Source organism: Sitophilus oryzae, unplaced genomic scaffold (assembly GCF_002938485.1).
Source record: "Sitophilus oryzae breed Bouriz unplaced genomic scaffold, Soryzae_2.0 scaffold_1107_pilon_pilon, whole genome shotgun sequence".
Classification (NCBI taxonomy): Eukaryota; Metazoa; Arthropoda; class Insecta; order Coleoptera; family Curculionidae; genus Sitophilus; species Sitophilus oryzae.
In genome coordinates this window covers 82,060-104,430 of record NW_022145735.1, presented here as the reverse complement: position 1 = coordinate 104,430, position 22,371 = coordinate 82,060, and the positions used below count along the sequence as shown (strand labels likewise).

At 32.6% G+C, this 22,371-nt stretch overlaps 1 pseudogene; it reads right to left on the bottom strand.

Moving 5' to 3' along the window:
- Window positions 1-16,287, bottom strand: part of LOC115880968 — a 29,373-nt pseudogene extending 13,086 nt beyond the window's left edge.
- Window positions 16,288-22,371: the final 6,084 nt, after the last annotated feature.

Below are 22,371 nucleotides of genomic sequence, written 5' to 3'. Positions count from 1 at the left end.
CATCACGTATCAGGCTTTTCAGTCACACAGAAAAGCTCATGAAAGAAAACGCCTTTTGTGACCATTTTCTGATGCGGTCAAATATAGATCAGCGAGTAACAGTATGTATGTATGTATTTTCAATCTAGAACATTTTAATTGCAGATACATTGTTAAGTACAGATAATGTCCAGATCCAAATATCGACATTATTTTTTACTTTGAGTTGAATTAAAAATTATATAAAAATAAACCTCTTGCTATCGAGGTATCTGTCAAATTTGACATTTAAAGTAATAAATAGCTAAATCCGTTTACTCGGACTAATTTTGGAAAAAATGATAATTTGAAATATTTACATAAAAATACAAATTTTCCAGCAATCTAGATGAGGCAAAATAAAACACTAGTTGTCACCATTACACCAAAATACTTCTAACCTTGGCGCGTTTTTACTAAAAGTTTTTTAAATAATGCTCTGAAAGGTATGATGACTAGCATTTAGTACCATCACAAATATATACCATTTTTTGCTCCATATGATTTTTTAAATACTTATATTGAAATTATACAACAATTTAGGTTCTTGTACTCACATATCGGGATAAAACGGTGCCTGTAAAGAACAACATACACCGCTAGCAAAATTACTAATAATCATAGCTATTATTATGGTCGATGTCTGGCTTTTTAGCCATTTTTTTGAAGTTTAAAATCATTTTCGAAACTGAGAAAAAGAACCACTACAACGTGAACGATCACTCTAACTACTACCAGAAATAACTAAATAATTATAAACCAAATGAAAACCTTTACTCTATATTTTTCTGTGTTATCAATTGAAATGCAAATATTTAGTTGGAACCCCAATAGAGCTTTAATGGATGGTCTATTATTGGTAAAGCCTGTTAATTGCTACTTTGTAACAAGTTTGGGCTTGTTTTTCATTTACCATTATCATGCAGTGGTGGCTAGTTCTAAGGGCGCAGAGATACTTGCCCATCCAAAACCTCTGATAAAGGACAGAAATTAATAATTATTAATTATTATATTATTTTACGTTACAGTTACGCGATCAAATAATAATAATATAGAGGGTGGTCATAAAACAAGTAAAATGAAACTTAGCATCGTGTATCTCGAAAACACATTTTTAGGACATAAATTTTAGACATAATATAACTTTATACCTAATTTTATCTACAGAATATGTATAATATAATTTTTGGGCGGAAATAATGGAGGTATATTTAATTGGTATACTATTTTACAATGATTTAAATAGTTTTCTTTTTGTACAAATGGGCTTGTAATATTATTATTTTACCACCTGTACATTTTATACCATATGTTGCTTTTAAAAAAAATCTAAAATGTCAATATTCCATGGGTACAGTGATAAATAAGGTCTAAATTATAAGAAAAATGCATTTTCTACGAAAAACTTGAACAGATAGGTAAAAATGGTATAATACAATTTGATAGACAATTAAATTGTACATCTGATTTACGTAAATTATACAGGGTGCTCCATTTAAATTAAACAAGTTATTGCCGTTTAAAGCTAGTAATTATTTAATATATTTTTTGGACACTCTGTATAAGGTAGTATAATTTTATTATTGCAACACAATATCTGGTCAATAAATAATCTTCAGTAAATATTTAGGGATAAAAACTTTGATACCCTCTTGGAGAAATGAAGCTTTATATTGTTTATTGCAATTTCACAAAATTCAAAAATTTCAAAAACGGTTTTAAGTATGATAAACCTTTAATCAAATTAACCTTTATTTCAATCGTAGAATCTAAAAATAAAATAATGTACAGGGTGTTCCATTTAAAAAAAATACAACTATATTATTTTTTACTTATTTGGGACACTCTGTATCTTGTAAAATTATTTTTAAATTGTAGCTCTAATAGTCCTTCAACGAACCTAAAACCAAAGAATATTATAGTTTTAAGAACTCTCGTGTGGAAGCTTTAGTGATTTGTCATACGGTGGCGCTTTTGAACATAATCGAAGCCTGAAAATGCTAATATTTTAAATTTTGAGGACTACGCGCGGCGATATTTCGTACGGTGTTGCCAAACATATTTTATTTCTCGATATATAAAGAAATATGTATTGATTATATATTTCGTATATTCGATAGTACATGAAGCATCCTAAGGCCATGAAAAAACGTAGCTATGAAAATAAAATTTTAGATTTTTAATTTTTTTTGTACCTTTTAATAAAAATTACTTCTATTCCAATAAAAAATTAACTAGTATGATAATGTGTTATCTGTGCTAGTATTAGGAAACTGGAGTAAATACCTGCTGGAGAATATTAATTCGTTCTCTAAGATGAGCACTACTAAGTAATTTTTTAAAATTCTGACCCATAAGGGGGTGTAATTAGATAAAGGGATGTAATTATACAAAAAAATCTGTACCTACTAGGAGTATGAACTTTTGCACAGATGGCGCATTTGAACATTGATGATAAGCGATTTTTGAAATGTGTATAGCCCCTAAGGGTAGTGAAACTGGGGGTGAAATTTCCTATACAAAAAGTGTTAGTTCTAGGAGTAAGGAAATTTTGTACACAGTTTCCTTAAGTGACGAAAAGTACCTAGAAGCTAATTTTGACACTCATTCCTTAGAAATAAGGGATGAAAATTGTACACAAAAGGTTAAAATCGGTTTTAGAAGTATGAATTTTGCAGACGTTCCTTATGTAACGTAATTTAGCATTAAGAAGCAATTTTTGGAAATTCGCGCCTCTAAGGAGGTGTGAAATGAGGGGTTGAACGTTCTGGAACAATAAAATTCTGTTCGCGGAATATGATGATGATTATATATGATGATTTGCACAGAGGTTTATTATGTAGCGTAATTGAATAATTAGAGCGACATTTTGGAATTCATTCCTTAAGGGGGTAAAAACTAAGGGTAAAATTTGTATAATTTTTTATGTAAAATCCGTTCTAGAACTAGGAGTATGCAATTTTGTACAGAGGTCCTTAAGTGATGAAAGTGTGTACCCAGAAGAAAATTTTGGACATGCATCCCCTAAAAATAAGCACTCCCTATAAAACAATTAAAATAAAAAATTTGTCTAAAAAATAAAAAAGTTGGGGTGGGGCCACTTATCACTTAGGGGTATAAAAAATAGATAACAACCTAGGAATAGGTTGTGACCAAACCAAACCAAACCAGACCTACTGAATATACATATAAAATTTTATCAAAATCGGTCTAGCTGTTTCAGAGATGGCATGGTAACAAAAAAATTAATAAAAAACAACCCCTATTAAAATATAGGGGATGATGGTGGAACGGTGATTGAAAATTTAGGTTATTTTGTATTTATTAATGCCAACTAAATAATAAAAATATTTTCTTTTCAAAAATAAAAATGAGGGTGGGCTACCCTTACCACATAAGGGTATAAAAAATAGATAACAACCTATTCTTAGACGTACTGAATATACATATAAAATTTTATCAAAATCGGTCAAAGCCGTTTCACGGATGGTAACAAAAAATTAAGAAAACAACCCCTATTAAAAATAGGGGGGATGATGGTGTAGAACTGGTGAAAATTTTGGGTTCTTCATTTTTTAATGCAAAATAAAAAATAAAAATATATATTTTTTCAAAATATAAAAAATGGGAATGGGCCACCTACCACTTAAGGGTATAAAAATAGATAACAAACCATTTTCAGACCTACACAATATACATAATAAATGTCATCAAAATCGGCGAAGCCGTTTCGGAGATGGGTACCAAAAAACAACTCCTATTAGAAAATAGGGGGATGATGGTAGAACGGTGAAAATTTGAGTTGTTTGTATTTTTAAGGCCAAATAAAAAAAATATTTTTTTCCAAAATAAAAAATGAGGTGGGGCCCTCTCGGCTATCTTATCACTTAAGGGTATAAGAATAGATAACAACCTATTCTTAGACATTACTGAACATACAAATAAAAATTTTATCAAAATCGGTTAAGCCGTTTCGGAGATGGTAACAAAAAATCTTAAAAAAACAACCCCTGTTAAAAAATAGGGATGATGGTAGAACGGTGAAAATTTAGGGTTGTTTGTATTTTTAATGACAAATAAAAAAAATTAAAATATTTTTTTCAAAAAATAAAAAAAAAATGGGGGGTGGGCTACCCTTATCACTTAAGGGTATAAAAACAGATTACAACGTATTCTCAGACCTACTGAATATACATTATAAATTTCATCAAAATCGATCAAGCCGTTTTCGGAGATGGTAACAAAAAATTAAAACATCCCCTATTAAAAAAATAGGGGATGATGGTAGAACGGTGAAAACTTAGGGTTGTTTGTATTTTTTAATGCCAAATAAAAAAATAAAAATATTTTTTTCAAAAAAAAAAAAAATGGGGTGGGCTACCCCTCTACCACTTAAGGGTATAAAATGAGACAACAAACTATTTTCAGACCTACCCATATACATAATAGAATGTCATCAAAATCGGCCAAGCCGTTTGGGAGATGGTATCAAAAACAACCTCTATTAGAAAATAGGGATGATGGTAGAACGGTGAAAAATTTGAGTTGTGTTTTTTAGGCCAAATAAAAAAAATTAGTTTTTTTCCAAAATAAAAATGAGGGTGGGCTACCCTCTCGGCTCCCTTATCACTTAAGGGTATAAGAATAGATAACAACCTATTCTTAGACGTACCTGAATATACAAATAAAATTTTATCAAAATCGGTTAAAAAGCCGTTTCGGAGATGGTAACAAAAAAAAATAAAAAAACAACCCCTATTAAAAATAGGGGGATGAAAGTAGAACGGTGGAAATTTAGTGTTGTTTGTATTTTTAATGCCAAATAAAAAAAAAATTAAAAATATTGTTTTTTCACAAAAATAAAAAATGAGGGGTGGACTACCCTTATCATTTTAAGGGTATAAAAAATATAACTACCTATTCTCAGACCTACTGAATATACATATAAATTTCATCAAAATCGGTTAAGCTGTTTCGGAGGAGTACGGTAACCAAAACTGTAAACACTGGGAATTATATAAGATAATATTATATGTAAACTGGCGGAGTGCGGAGAACGGAAAGACTGATTATAGCAATAGATAAAATTTTAAAACTATAATTTAAAAACTATTCAAGAGTAAGTACACACAAAACAAGGCAACGCCGCGCGTCTATTCGTTCAATTCCGAGCAAAATAGCGAGGCTCCACGAAGTTGGGGCCTCGCTCGCCAAAGCGAGGCCCCAACGACAGGTCAGATTTTGATGCCAGACGAGACTTCTAGGGTATTAAGATATTCTTTGCTAAAACTTATAATTTGTAAAAATCTAATCGTTTAGCTACAATACTTCACGTCGTATGTGGTGAACAACCCTGTATACCCGATATATTTTTTTTTGGTTAATGCGGTATAAAGTAGATAATTGTGAATAGCATTGTTTCTAATACGAAAATCAATTTAATGTTGGTTTAAATGAATAAAATAACACGTTTCGCAATAAGCTATTATTGAATATTGAACTTCTGCCTTACGAGACTATCGATAATAAAAATATTTTCAAATACTGTACTACTTACTACTATTATTTATAATATATTAAGTCAAATGTTAATTGATTAAAAAATTATCATTTTGCTAATATAAATTCTTGTTATGATTACAGATGATTACTGCAATTAGTAACTTCATTTAAAATAAACATAGAATGCAGTGACGTTACAACTGTAGTGATAACGGATTTTAATGTTTGACAAAAAGTTCCCAAATAAACCATGAAACTCTGTCAATATCACTGTCAAAAGCTTCAGCTATTAGATACCTTAGCCAATATAGAAACTCGAAGTGAAATCACATTTCTAAGCTTACTGTGGCGTCGTTTTTATTTAATCGTACGGTGCTTATAAAGAGTCATTAATTTTTCTAGTTTTAACTGCGACTTTTAAGAGTCAGATATGATATAGACTAATTAGGATTATTTTTAAAAACAACGCATTTTGTCGAATATATTATCACATTCAAAATTCAGGGCATTTAAAAATTGATTAATAAAATGTTTAATTACCAGTAGTGGCGATTTAATTTTATCTTTATAAGATTGATAGGATGTTTAGTACGAGAGTTGTCTTTTTATATTTTACACATGTTAATATACTGGGTGTCCCAGAAATAAGTGTAAGTATTTTAAGGGTGATAGATCTCGAGGAATGAAACATATTTTCTCCTTTATCGTTTTCAAATAAGTCCAAAAATAACGGAGTTATTTTACTTTTTGAAAATTTCCAAAAAAATGATTTTTGCTAAAATTTGGAGAACTACTGGATCTTTTCTGGATTTTCTTTTTTGTAAATTTAATCTAATACCTATGTTGCCATATTATCAAGAAATTATGTTTTTTAACTAAAAAACTAAAAAAAAATCCAAAATTGTTTTTTAAAAAATTTCGAATTTTCGTTAAATTATACTACCAGTCAAAAGACTTGGTAATTTATTTTATATATATCAAATGTCAAAATTAACTGTCATCTTTAGTTAACTTAACATGCCAAAATTTTAGAGCAATTCGGTTTAAAGCTGTTTTGCGCAATAATTTTTACAATTTTTACAAGTTGTCTCAGCAAAAATGCCTTACCGACGTCTGGTTTCTGTTTACGGTAATAACACACCACATCAGTCGACAATTTCTCATTGGTATGAAAAATTTAAACGTAGACGGATTAGTCTTAACTACGATCCAAGAACAGGTTCACCAAAAAATAAAAAGTGGTCTATGCTTTTACCAGACCATCATATCCTATAGTATTTTTCGATGCTGAACACGAATCCGCTATCAGAATTACGCCATCACATCACTTAATACTATAGGATATGATGGTCTAGTGTAAAAAGCACTTTAAATAACACTTGCGTTCTCAAAGGTTCCAGTCTCCAGAAAAATGTGAGTCAGGGCCTTCAAAAACGTAATTTTGAAGGTACAAATAAGCGAGTGTATATCTGCTTTCAGAATTGTTTCCAACCGATGCAAAAAGGCATTTCTCTTTGTGAAGAATGCTTCCAAAAACAATAGTGTTTAAAAGTTATCTACTATTTTTGCAAATCCTATATGTCCAAAATCTCTATATGGCAAAATATAAAAGACAATATTTATAGTATATAATATATTTATTTCTTGTTGTAGGAATCTTCAGGAATGTTCTTCTCTATCAAGGATAATTCAGATTTGGTGCTTGGGCTCATAGATACAAGGAAGTTATATCTAATTGAAAAAATGTAAATTTGGTTAACTTAGTCCAAAAGCAACACTGGTTAAAAGAATATTTTTGTCTATGTTACACCTTAGCGTCACAGAATGGGGAGTGTAATGTCACCACAGGTAACATATTCTATATGTATTATAATTCGTTTTTGCTTTGTCTAACTATACTGTAGTATTTCTGATTATAGTAAATACGATCATATTTAGTCAATGTAATGCGTTATTTGTTTACTATCATTTAAATTAATGACTCTTGTTTGTTCGATCATTACGTACGTATTTTTATTCGAATGAGCATCATAAAAGTGAGCGATGTCAAACAGTTCAAAAGTATAGGCGTCCGCTATATCTGCTGTCTGTTCATTTCTTGATAAGGATTCATTTCCGTTTATTAGTTTTAAGCAAACTAAATTCTAGAAAATGTCGATTAAAAGATCAAAAAATAGAAAATTAATGATATCTCAACTTTAGAACAACAAGGATTATTTAATTGTGTCAATTTTTACTCATTAAAAATAATTTGCTATTATTTTTGGTAAATTTTAGTTTGGTTTGGTTAGGTTTTTTTTAATTTGATAAGTGATTTTTTACTTCGTGCTTATTTCTGCATTATTTATAGGATATAAAACTTCATTCAGAACCTCGCAATTAGTGGAATAAATTAGTAGTTTCAATTAGCGTAGAAGTTTGTTCTTCTAATTTGAATGTAAGTATTCAGAACGTTAAAATTCATGGTAGGAATTTTCAATTACTGGAAAAAGTTACCAAACTTTTAACTTTTCCACTAATTATACTTCAAAATTTGCGAGGAATGTCATTTTGGCCTTAGATTATCGTCCTTCAAGAGAAAATGTGGTTAAAAATCAAAAGTTTATTGATTTATAAGCTAAATATTAGGTTTTCTTTATGGATACAACTGATTACCGTAAGCTGTGTTTTCTAGACATTGTGAATGATCGTAAACTAAAAAATATAAAGTGTAATTAAAAACACTAATTTATTTCACTAATTGCGAGGATCTGAATGAAGTTTACGACACGTAAGCATACGTCTTATAACACCTATCGGGAAGCCTCATAAAATTATTTCCTGCAGGTGGAAAATTGGTTAATAACATATTTTTTGATTTTGGATAAATAGACAATACAAAACATGGATTTTATATTTCATTTTTTAAAAGCTCATTACCTCCTGTGCTATCCTGTTGTGGTTAGTTAACACAAATGAAACGATAATATTACGCAGTAATTTCTATTCACTGATTACTAACAAACACTATAATAATAACAGCAATATTACAAAGTATGAATAATACAACTGTCTGTCATGACAATCAATTCTAATTCACCGGTTTCCACAATCCGTCCTTTTTTCTTAACTTCAAAGATTTTACTTTGTTTTGTCCCCCGGTATCCTCTAGACGGTACTTCTCGCTATGTTCTACGGTTTCTTCTTGGGAGGTTGGTCTGCTATATGTCTGTTCCATCTTTCTGTTCGGTGGCTGTCACTGTTGTAGCTGAAATATTAAGGGTTTGAAGTAGATATAAATGAGTTAGAATATTTTCTGGTAGATGGGGAATTTTCTTCAAGTGTGTAACATGACGTTTTATTATTTTTAATACCATTTGGTTGCCTTGTATCTGCTATATTATACCTCATATTCTCTCTCTTCTCTCTTTGCCAAATATAGTTGTAAATTTGTGTGGCAAGACTAGATTTTCAACAAGACCTTCATCTTCTGGTTTAATATTTATGTATTTCGCCTCTCTTGCTACATCTTCCATCATTTTGCCTTTATGTTTGTTTAGTATATCATTATCTTTAGCTAGTTCGTCATCATTTTCTCCCATTAGATCGGTTACTCTCGGAATCTTGTCCCTAATATTTCGATTAAGAAAGTAATTCAGATGGTGACTTTTCTGTTGTTCCATGGGGGTAGCGTTATACATATATTAACACGAATTTATAAGTTCAGATTGAATCCAGACCATTGACATATCTATAGACGCTTTAGAGTATAGATTTATTTATATATGTATATAATCAAAAACCTTTCTACCCGAAGGTGTAAGGTATACTAAATTAAATAAATTCACTTAATTGCTACACTATACACAAATTGTTTCCATTTATTTTTGTCTCTTGCTAAACTTTTGGCTTCTGTTAATGTTAGTCCTCTATCCTGCACTATCTTCTATTGTGTCATTCCATGTTTTAGTTGATCTTCCCCTTGGTCTCTTTTTCCTGCATTTTAGCTTCCCACAGGCCTTTTACTGGTATGTCGTTGTTCATTCTAATGGCTATAATACCACCATACCACCTAAGCTGACATTGCTCAATTTTATTCAGGATCGAATCTACTTTTAGTTCCTCTCTTATAAAGCTGTTCCTTAGTCTATCTTTCCTTGTTACCCCAAGTACTCTTCGTAGATATAACATCTCCATTCTTTGGATCTTACTCTTCAATCTTTTAGTTAATACCCAACTTTCACAGCCAAAAATCAACGTCGGTATTAATACTGTCTTGTATACACTCATCTTCACTGCTCTCAAGATTTCTTTTTTTTATTTAAATAAAACTGTTCTTAATGATAGAATTATTTATACTTTTATTAAACCGTTAGCTTGTGGCCAGTATGGCGGTGACTTACTAATCTCAATAATTTAATGAATTCTCTGCTTACGAATTGTTTTCACCATCCGATCTAATGGATTTTGGAATAACAAATCTGAAATAATAATCAATTATAACCAAGATCTGTTCTAAATTTGGTCAAGCCCCATTTGATCGATAGCCAGACAATGTCATAGTGCCTGTGGAAATTTATGTTTTGTCATGGGTGGATATTTATTGGGGAAATAAGTGTAGCATCATACATCAGTATATGTTCTCAAACATTATAAACATGTAGCTCTTCGTCTCTACCAAATGATGGTTCGATTTACAACTTGGACAGAGAATCTGCAATATTTAGTTTTCCGGGTTTGTACCTTGAATTTAAGCACTTGTAATCTGAGAACCCCATCGTTCAATTCTTGCATCTATTCCTTTGTTGGATAACTTGTGTCCCAAAATTGAATTTTATGAACTCTTATTAAATGGTTATTATGAACTCACTTTCAATGGTTAAGCCAGGTATTTTTTTCTTCAAACGTGACTAGCACTTTTAGACATATATTGTATTCTTTTTCTGTACGTCCAAATACAGTTAGTTAAAACAATTCTTGCAGGATGAAAATATCTCTTTAAATACACTTGCTTACACATTACAACATTTCCATTGTGGAGTTTTACAAAATGAAACGTTTGTATCGAAACGTTTACTTGTGAGTAATGAAAACTGTAATTGGTCTACTATCAGTGTCCAATTCTAATTGATGATAGGCGTTCAGTAGATCTAATTTTGAGAATAACTGACCATTTATCGGCATTGTCTTGAACTATTTGAATGTAAGAATTGGATAATTTTCCCTTAGGTTTCCTCCATGGGCTCGACGCATGTCGATGCATATCTGATATCTCCATTCGGTTTGAAAACGATTATCATTGATGATATCCGTCACTTAGTCCGGTTACCTGTTCTATTATATAGCTTTCCAGTGCTTCTTTGAACTTTTGCTTTACTTTCGTAGACGTTTTGCAATTTTTTTTTTTTTTGAAACTGATCTCTGAAACTGACTCTTTGGAAACTGGTTTCTTTTCACCTTGGTCTAAAACATAGAATATAGTAATTATTTCCCGATACCCTGGTAAAGAGATTGCGGCCTGAAATCGGTTTCTTACTACAATCGAGTTTCCCGCTCCATATGGTTTTAAAACATCTCCTATTTGGATCTCAATGTCCCATATTACAGTGTTTTTTTTAAGGATATTCCAATCTGACCTACATGTAATATTTGCCTTTGAGCCGGAATGAATTAGCAATGTAATATTTATTTCGCCAACGTTACATTGTACTCAACCATCATTACTGTTATTTTTGATGATATGTTCTCAACTAGAAAACAATCAAAATTATTAATATTGTTGTTACCAGTTTTCTAAACGTCGTCGCCGAGTTCGTTCTCAACAATTTTACTCGTCTTCGCTTATTAGGCTGATAATTTGGTTTTGATACATGTTTTCTCTAATGGAGTTTTGTGATAAGCTGCAAAATCTCCTTTAAGACCATATTTGTAACATGTTGACCTTTTGGCTTGGCAAAATTTGGAGCAAACTTGGGGTGTCCAGTTCAACCGTAGCGCCTGCATTTATTGGGGTCGTTTACATTTTGGAACATCACTTTTAAGTAAGTGATGCCTCGGTCTCGCTGTAATTTCCATTGCCTTTGATTGACTGGTTATTTTGCTCTCGTGAATTTGACACATGTCGATTATTTAATTAAGTGAATTAAGTGAGTGAACTTTTTATATGTTTGTCTTTAACTCTTCTCTTTCTCTTTAACTAATTTCGGTTACTTCCTCTCGAGTATTTCCAAGAGAACATTTGGCAGCTTGGTGTCGAACTTTCATAAGAAACCTGTTAAAAAGCACTCTTCGTGGTCAACTTTTTAGATTTCTGAGTACATCTTTCGAATGTCGAATTTTTTTCTCGGGGAAAAATACTCATCTATTTTTTACAGTGAAAAAAAAATGTTCCTGGTATATTTCTATGAAACTTCTTGTAACTTTACTCCACCAATATGAAGTAATTTGTTTCGTTTTTGACATAATTAGTAACTAATGTCTTTTGCGGCTAAAACAGTTCCAATGATCTCGCAACTATTGCTTCTATTCATTTCCAATTAATGCTCTGTCTATGCTCCCACAGAGAAACGGTTTGATTCCAGAGTCCGCCATCATCTAAGTTAGAGGTGGATGACTAATCTGTTAAAATATAGTAAGTACTTAAAGTAATTTTAGATAAAAGAAACGCTGTATTTGTCGTGTTTCAATATATTCATGAATTTGTGTGCTTACATTTTTTTTTAACTAAAAAATCTATGATTGTTATTCTGATCTAGATTGGTTAAAAAAACATATATTATGCAAACATATATACATACGCTACCACACCTATACCTATTCTACACCTATAAGTAATTATTTATTACTTTTTTTGTTTTATATAAGTAAATTAAGTAAGTTTTAATTTAATAGGGTACATATTGATTCTCTCTGCTAACAAAAGTTAGCCCAAATAATAAATTGTTATTAAATAACTCTAAAAAAAACTATATTTAATCTATTTAATTAATTAATACTTAATACTCCTGTCAGATTTTTTTTTCTGTCAGATAATCAAATTCCTGTCAGATGATCAAACGTGAATAGTTGGTATTTATTCTATTCAGCGTTAATTTAATTAATATGTCAATCGATACATTATGTTAAATTTATTTTAAATTTTAGGAATAACTTACAACATTTATAATTTTATTTTTATTTTTCTCTGTAGTTTACAAACTCGTAGGTACATTCTACCTATATGGCTTACAGCATAAAATAGTTATGTGGCTCACTCACTACACGTGGCTCACTGACTACACGTGGCTCACTCCCTACACGTGGCTCACTCATTACATGTGGCTCACTCACTACACGTGGCTCACTAACTACACGTGGCTCACTCCCTACACGTGGCTCACTCATTACATGTGGCTCAATCTAGATTCCTGTGGCTCACAACTTAACTATGGCTCACACTAGATTCCTGTGGCTCACAACTTAACTATGGCTCACACTAGATTCCTGTGGCTCACAACTTAACTATGGCTCACATTAAATACCCGTGGCTCACAACTTTACTATGGCTCACATTTTTCCTTTTTTTTTTAAAGAAAGTAACAATATGCTATTACTTTTCTTTTTATACCGTTTCTGGGCAGATCTTTCATCGTCATTATTATCTGATAGAATTATTATTATCTAGTACTTACTGTGGTTGCTTTTATCCTTGTCGCCAATTGTGCTATCCTGTTGTGGTTCGTTAACACAAATGAAACGATAATATTACGCAGTAATTTCTATTCACTGATTACTAACAAACACTATAATAATAACAGCAATATTACAAAGTATGAATAATACAACTGTCTGTCATGACAATCAATTCTAATTCACCGGTTTCCACACCTCCCATATGAAATGATATATCACACTCACCAAAAACTGTATAACCAAGAATATGTGTGTCTAAAAAACAACCAACATTTTTTGTGCGAGTTTGACATATATCATTTCATTTGGGGGGTAATACGCTTTTAAAAAAGCGGCGTCCATTCTCAGTTAGCCTACCGAGTACATAAGAAAATGCTCCTTACAAGGAAAGACCAAATTTCACAAAGATATATTATAGAATAGTATAACAACATTATATACCGGGTGCGTCTCAAAAGTGGCTCACCCCTATATTTTTTTTTTATTTTTTTAGATAAAAAAACGAGATTTGGTATGTTAGTATATGACACAAATTGGGATTGATTGACGTATTCAATTGTTTTTAGTCACTTCCTGTTTCACCGTATATGACAACAACTTTTAATTTTTAAATGGCACCATCGGTATTTTTTTAATTTATTCAATAGAAAATGGCACCCTGAATAGAATGACATATCATATGTCAACTTTTGACATTTGTAACATGCGGTTCATAACGATAATTTGACTCGAAATAGCAAGTGTGTGGTACCAAATTATTCGTAAAAAAATGCTGGAAAAAGCATCCAAATATGTATGTACTAATGAGCCACCCTCGTTCCATTTGAAAAAATTGAGACATGATTAAAAATACCATTTGTGCATCTTTCAACCGACCAGGACAAGACACAAAAAACATTAGACGATCAAATCTATTTTTCCAAGACTCCTTGAATAACACTTAGTGTTTTTAACACAACCATGGCACTCTAGATTGAAATTTAAAATAATATTTTTTTTAAAGGAAAATGTCAAAAGTTGACATATGATATGTCATTCTATTCAGAGTGTCATTTTCTATCAAATAAAGTAAAAAAATACAGAGTGTGCCATTTAAAAATCAAAAGTTGTAGTCATTTCTGGTGAAACAGGAAGTGACTAAAAACAATTGAATACGTCAATTAATCCCAATTTACGTCATATATGTACCAAACCTCGTTTTTTATCTGAAAAAATTTACTACATAGTGATCTAAGAGGAAGAGGCGGGAAATATAATAAAAAAGTTATAGTTGTGAGCCACTTTTGAGACGCACCCGGTATAGTATAACATATTGTAATTTTTTTTTCTGAAATATTTACCACCCTATATCTCAAAAATTAAAACGTTTAGGACGTAAGTATTCCTCCAATATTGGCATATCATTATGGAACACCCTGTATATCGAACATAGTACATTTCTAGTATTTGTGATAAGCGAGACTCTGGCCTTGATCCTGCTTTTTTTGTACAAGATTTCCTCAAGACCAAGATCAAATTTTTTTCACTTATGTGATAGAAGAAACTACCTAGGTATATATTTGTTGATAAAATATAACTGTTTTAATTTATTGCATCATGTAATTCATATAATTTATTCTGATGAAATTCTTACCTCAGCCGGATAAAAAGGCGATTGCAGCGCAAAACACAGAGCGTTAAAAAAATCAGCAATACCGATAACTATCAAGGTAAAAACTTGACTTCTAGTAAAACCGGCCATTTTCTATGATCACTATATGCACCCACGCTCACACATAATAATATGCTCTCTTGAAACCGACTCATACGACACTGATTTTGCATATTGTCCCAATCGCAGCCAAAATATTTCGTCACGATCAGAGAGAAGAGGCCTATAAAATCTAATCGACGGACTCATAAAACTGGAATTTTTCGATTAAATTTCGAAAACGACGTAGATAACTTTGAGTTGCGCAGTTGCAGATGCACATGGTCACTTGTACGATATCGACTTTGGTATTTTTGCAGCGACATTACCTAATCTGCCTTAGTGGACAACACAACAACATATTTATACAAGTTTTTAGTAAACTTGTGTATTTCGAAATTTGCAAATCATCTTTCTGCCACTATTTCCTATTAAAGCTTGACTCTTATAAAACTTAGTACATATATTGAAGTTAATAATTCGTCATGCACAACCATTCTTCTTCAGTCATTTTTAGCATGCCCCATTGAAAATAATTAATTTTTTTATATATAGCATGCAATTTTTAAAGTTATTAAAAATAATATTTTTTATAGTGTCATTGTTAGTGGTAATAGTATTTTGTGAATTACTGTAAAAACATTTTAATAAACATTTAAATAAGAATTTCAATTCGACCGTAGAAAAAATGTTGTGTGCAACATGTGCAAAAGGCAAAAAGCATATTTGATGCGTTCAGCACGATTGCATCTAGATACGCAGTCAAAAAGGTGTCGTGCCACAAATAGGTATATCCTTTTTGCTGCACTAGTTACACAAATAACTATTTTACTCCAAATAGAACAAATATGCTATTTTTGTTTCAAACGCCACAAGTTTTTTTTTTAAATTTTAAGATCTTGTAAGTAATTATATATCGAGTTATCGATGGTACTTTGCGTCAGTTTAATAATGTTTTTTTTTCCATAGCAACTGTCAAATTGCCTTATATCTATCAAAAATAGTAGATAAAATTTAGAAAGATTAAATGATTGTTTTATACACGACGATAAAATGGCATAATCGTCTTCCGAAATCTTTTCGGTCGACGATAGAATACCATTTTATCGTCTTGTATAAAAAATAACTATTAGTTTGTCTTCAAAATTAAAACTAACTTTGTATAAAGTTCTTTTTACTTACTCAATAGCTTTGAAATGTTGTTCTTAGTTCACAACAAATATTATATTAAAATATTTCAATGTTAATTATGAAGAGTAACCAATGTTAATTTATCTCTTACCTCGGAAGGATAAAAAGGAGCTTGCAATGACACACAGAGCGCATTGAAAAAAAGTCGGCAAAATCCTATCACAAATAACGTAAGTCTCTGTCTCTTAGTAAATTGAACCATAATATCACTATCTTCAACTCGACTTGCTTTTGAATAAAATTGTTAGTATCACAGACCACACATTGGCTTGTTTCTATAAATATAATGTTTTCTTTTGACCGGCTTTTATAGTTTCTAACCTATTACCTTTTTCAACACGATTTCTTGAGAATCCGGCTAAAGACAAAGTCGATATGGTTATTTTTTGTCAAACAACTTTGATTATAAGTTTCTTTGCGATAACGGTAATTTAATTATGGATGATAATAAGGATTTTCCAGAATATAATCAGCGATTTTATATAAATAACCGAACATAGTGTTGTTTTTCACATCTTCAAATAATATAAAAAGTACTATTCTGAGTACAGATATAAATAACCCAATTAATCGAAAAAATAATGAAAACATTTTTTTTCTAATATTGGCCAACAAATTTTTGTAGTTTATTGGTGCTATAATGTTGCAAAAAACATTTTTTAGTAAATTTTAAGGGTGCTAAATACAAAAATAACTATAAATAAAAAACTTAGTGGTAGTTTTCATGAACAAAGTTTTTATAATTTTATTTTAATGAATTAGAAAAAATTAGATACTTAAATGCGGGTTCTTTTGAAATCCTTTTTTGTGAACAGCTTCTGGAGCCAGTAGTAAAATAAATATATGCCTTTATTGTCAAAAAATGTTTACAATTTGTAGAGAAAAGTAAAGCAAAGCAAACAAAAGAGAATACAAAACAAGCATACAAATTCACATTGTCAGTCTTATTGTTTAAAAATAAACATTTATAAATGTGCAGGCGATTGCGCATTTTTTCGAGTTGTATAATATTGAACTTTAGGGCCCGAACACACTGACGGCCAGGTCGCAGCGGCCAGCCAACGACCACCAATCAAATGATACAACGCGTACTAACGTCCACGCCCAAGCGGCCCGCAGCTTGGTCACTGAGATACGTATTACCATTAAATCAAATGATACAACGCACACTAGCGTCCCTGGCCGTTGGCTGGTCGTTGCGACCTGGCCGTCAGTGTGTTCGAGCTCTTAACTAACTCTGAGCGTGGGGTAGGTAGATAAAGATCTTGCTCTGGCGTTCCTGAGTGGATAAGTAAGTGGTAAGTATAAACTGGAGCAAGGAACGACACAGCGGCGTAAGCTGCGCTAGAAGTAATTCTGGCCCAGCAATCGACTGGTTCGTGAAGAATTTTGATCTCACTATCCTCTTTTCTCTCACGTATTGAAAGTCCCTTTTTACATACCAAACTCAAAATCTAAAAAATATTTGTCTATCGCCACAGTGTTTTAAAATTGTTAATGTATCTCTTTCTGCTACTCCCACTCATTTGAACAGAAACGAAAATAAAGAAATATTTATGTACAAGAAATATTTGTGGAAGTTTATGTTTAACTATTTACGTTGCCGATTACTGTTAACTTTGTTTTGAGAAAAAATTGTTGAAAATGGTTTGTTTTTATTTTAACAAGTTTCTTTGGGCGAAGTTTCAAAAAAATGTTTCGCCTGTGTCTCTTTTTACCTTCTCATCCTCTATTTTTTATTTTGAAAGTTGGCAACCTAGCTGAGGGTGCCCTAATATTAAGGAAATCCTGCTGCAGAACCAGACCAACTACGGTCACTCGAGGATATTGCCAGTTATAGAGAAAATCATGGCGAACACGAGTCCACATCTGCTAGACCAGAAAACGGACTATATGCTCAGACATGACTTTGGAGAAAAGAAGAGTATTCGCATCCCGACAAGAGAAGAATGGGAAAGCAACCTAGTAATGAACACTCAAGAGATAGCAGTTTACACAGATGCTTCCGTGACGACTTCTATCTCTTCCGATACTTCAGGAAGCACAGGCCGTAGGCGTCTTCTCAGAGGAACTAGACATCCGAAGGCTATCGGATGGCTGCAATGTTCTACAAGCAGAGGTTTACGCTATAAAGGAAGCGGCTAGTTGTATACGAGGAAAAATCGCTGATAGACAAATGAGAGATATCGTGATATACTCTGACAGCTGTTTCGCTTTAAGAAGCATCACCATGCAAACAGGGAGATCGAAATCTGTGATGGACTGCCGAGAAACACTGTCCGTCAAGACCTTGTGCTGGGTGTCAGGCCACAGCAATGTGGTGGGCAACAAAGAAGAGGACAGGCTTGCCAAAAAGGGGTCAGTGGAGAGGCCGTGGCAGATAACCCACCACTTGTGATGATCAATACACTGAAGGAAGCTATAGAAACTACCAGCAAGGCCAAAGAGCTCGAAGGCTGAGGTCAGTGGAAGATATCACCATGCAAACAGGGAGATCGAAATCTGTGATGGACTGCCGAGAAACACTGTCCTGGCTGCGTCAAGACCTTGTGCTGGGTGTCAGGCCACAGCAATGTGGTGGGCAATAAAGAAGAGGACAGGCTTGCCAAAAAGGGGTCAGTGGAGAGGCCGTGGCAGATAACCCACCACTTGTGATGATCAATACACTGAAGGAAGCTATAGAAACTACCAGCAAGGCCAAAGAGCTCGAAGGCTGAGGTCAGTGGAAGATATCACCATGCAAACAGGAAGATCGAAATCTATGATGTGACTGCCGAGAAACACTGTCCTGGCTGCGTCAAGGCCTTGTGCTGGGTGTCAGGCCACAGCAATGTGGTGGGCAACAAAGAAGAGGACAGGCTTGCCGAAAAGGGGTCAGTGGAGAGGCCGTGGCAGATAACCCACCACTTGTGATGATCAATACACTGAAGGAAGCTATAGAAACTACCATCAATGCCTAAAAGCTCGAGGACTGAGGTCAGTGGAAGATGGAAAAAATGACTCTTAGAACACAAAAAGAACCCAGTACGTATAAAGCTTGATTTTCATGCATCCGTTATCCGACGATACGATGATACGATATTAATTTTATTGGTTGAATTTAAATACTTCAATTGGTTAGAAACGGTTAACTAATCGAAGCTTTTAAATTCAACCAATAAAATTAATATCGTATCATCGTATCGTCGGACAACGGATGCATGAAAATCAAGCTTAATTGTAGGTGTCGTAAGTGGAAACTGCCCCACGGGGTAAACCTCGTGAGATTGAAGTTTTCCAACGACGACTACTGCAGAGAATGCGGAGAGGAAGAAGAAACCATAGAGCACCAGATGTACCACTGTCCGGCACTGGAAAACCAAAGCTTTAAAACTTTAGAGCTCTGCAGTGAGGTGGAAGTGCTTTAACGCAAAGTAAGAATGAGAGGAAGGTTTGGTACAATAATAACAGGGGTATCGCAATGGACACAAAGCCTCCGAGTGAAGGATCAAAAAGGATCCTTAAATCCAGTAACCTAACCTAACCTCACCTAACATATGCATCAGCTTTTTTATTTCATAAGAAATTAGTGACCACCAGGCAAAAAACCATTCCAAGATTTTTTTCAAGGGATATTTTGGATTTGTGGCTCAACAAAAATATCTTTTTTTAATTCTTGTTTCGCTTAGCCTTAGAAATTTCTGACCCTAATACTGTAAAGCCCTGTTCTCAGAACTGCGACTGTCGCCAGCGACACGACAAAAGAACCAGATTCAGATTTGTACAAAATTCAAACAGCTGTCAATTTTAAATTTAGTACAGCTCCGATTGGTTGTTTGAAATGTCAAACTGTGTCGCCCGCGACACGACGTTGTTTTGAGAACGGGGCTTAAGCAAATCGTCGATAATTTTGATCGATGATAAATTGACATAAAGCTTGTCAAAAATTAACACTAATTATAGAAAGAGTTAAAAAGTTTTTTTTTTCTATCTACAGGATGTTCCTTAATGACATGCTATTATTTAAGGGGGTGATTATTGGACCCATTCTAAAAAAAACTTCATATGAATGTCCTACTATGAATGTATGTCCTAAATATCTTAGCTTTTGAGATACAGGGTGGTAAAATTTTCTAAAAAAAATTTTTCATAATAACTCTGATGTTTAATTTAAATGACAATTTCACAAATGAATATTAAAAATTACATTATTCATTGAATCCGTAAGCAAGCGTGAAGGAAATTGACTAGATTCATTATTATACCGTATAATCGAAAAAAAAACGACGTCCAGTTGGCTTGTAAATTACGATCGATGATATTCCCCATATAATTCTACATATAAAATGACATAAAAACTATACAAAACGACATCGAAAAAAGACGGCGTCAGCGATGGCTATGAAATGAAAATCGCTGTCATTTTATATGTAAAATTATATGGGGAATGTCGTCGATCGTCATTTACAAGCCAACTGGACATCGTTTTTTTTTCGACCATATGGTATAATAATGAATCTAGCCATTCCCCTTCACACTTGCGTACGGATTCAATGAATAATGTAATTTTTAATATTTGTTACCTTCAATCATAAGAATATCCTAATTTTCCACAAAAACATAAACAATTCTAGAAGCTTTGTGTTATTTTATTTATTTTTAAATTTTTATGAATTACTCACTGAAACTATTATTATACACCTAAATTAGCAAATTTTTTGAAAGAATATTTAAAAAATAATTTAATACTTCTAGAACCATTACACTTTTTTGTACAAATATTTAAAAGTTTACTTGTACAAAATTTTACCTCTAATTCCATTCTCTTATGGAATGAATTTTAAAAATCGTTTTCATCACTTAGGGGTACAATATTCTGTGCAAATTTTCATACTCAAAAATATTTTTTCTGAATATTCACCTCTCATCTCACACCCTTAAAAGGCAAATTTCTAAAAATCGGTCCTTAGTGCTTAATTATGTTACCTAAGGAATTTCTACGCAAAATTTCATACTTCTAAAATAGCTCAGGGCCGATACATCGTTTTACATGGGCGACCTTCAACAAATTAGAGACAAGCTACAATTTTGCATGGAGCTTTATTTTGTAGATTTTTAAACATCCTGAAACACCAGCGATGAACCGTTGAGCCCGTCACCCCAAAACCACCCCTACAAGGTAAAGAACCAAAATTTTTAGAATTTCAGTGGCGGAGGTGCGAATTCTTTAATTTAGGAGGATTGGTTTTAATAACCCACCATTCTGTGTCTAATTTCATATGAAAGCATTTTTGAGATAAATCTCGAGACCAAAAAATTTATTAGGATACAAGTTCCTAGAAAAACGATCTTTTTAATAAAGGTAAGTTACCAGTGGCGGAGATAATTTTTTTAAATGTGCGTTTTTTACATTTTAAAAACATTGAATATGAAAAATTGCAGTTTTACAAATAATTTCCCATGAAATGGGTATATTAAAAAAGTCCACGTTTAATAACAAAATAAGAAAAATCTTAGCTCAAAAATAGGATAACTTATCTTAAGGATAGTCCTCATTCACTTCCACATTTGTTGGGTTCATACATGTAATGCCATTGTATTGACCACATGCCATAGTGCAGGTGAGTCCCATTCGCTTGCATGTACATGATTTTTTACAGCCTCCCGAAGAGCAATTGCAAAATTTTCTCTAAAACCCATGTAGGAGCAATGGGCTGGTCTGAATGTATTGGATTCATCTCTCGATTTTTCAGATTCCAACCGCAATCTTGCGGTGGTAAATTGTTATTTACTGCGATATTTTCATATCTGTTTTCTCATTACTATAAATATATAACATATAACTATGGTAAAAATGTCACTGTTGTTTTTGATGGCTATGAAGAGTAGAGACCAAAATTGTGGAGCAGAATCGCAGATCTACAGGTAAAAAAATAGTACCAATTATTGTATCTTTTTTAAAACAATCCTCCTAAATTAAAAAATTCGCACCTGCGCCACTGAAATTCTAAAAATTTTGGTTCTTTAACCTATGTGGTAGGAAATTTTCTTCTCTTCAATTTTTTACTCGTGACTTTTTTTCCTAAAATTCGTAGTTTTAGAGTTATCGAAGAAAAAGTAAAAAAAGGGTCATTTTTACCCCTTCTAGGGGTGATTTTGGGGTGAAGGGTTCAACGGTTCATCGCTGGAGTTTCAGGATGTTTAAAGATCTACAAAATGAAGCTCCATGCCAAATTTCAGCTTATCTCTAATTTGTTGAACCTCGACCTGTATAGGCTCTGGGCTAAAACCCATTTTAACAAATTTTTGAGACAACTTTCACTCTCTTGGGAGGTGAGTTT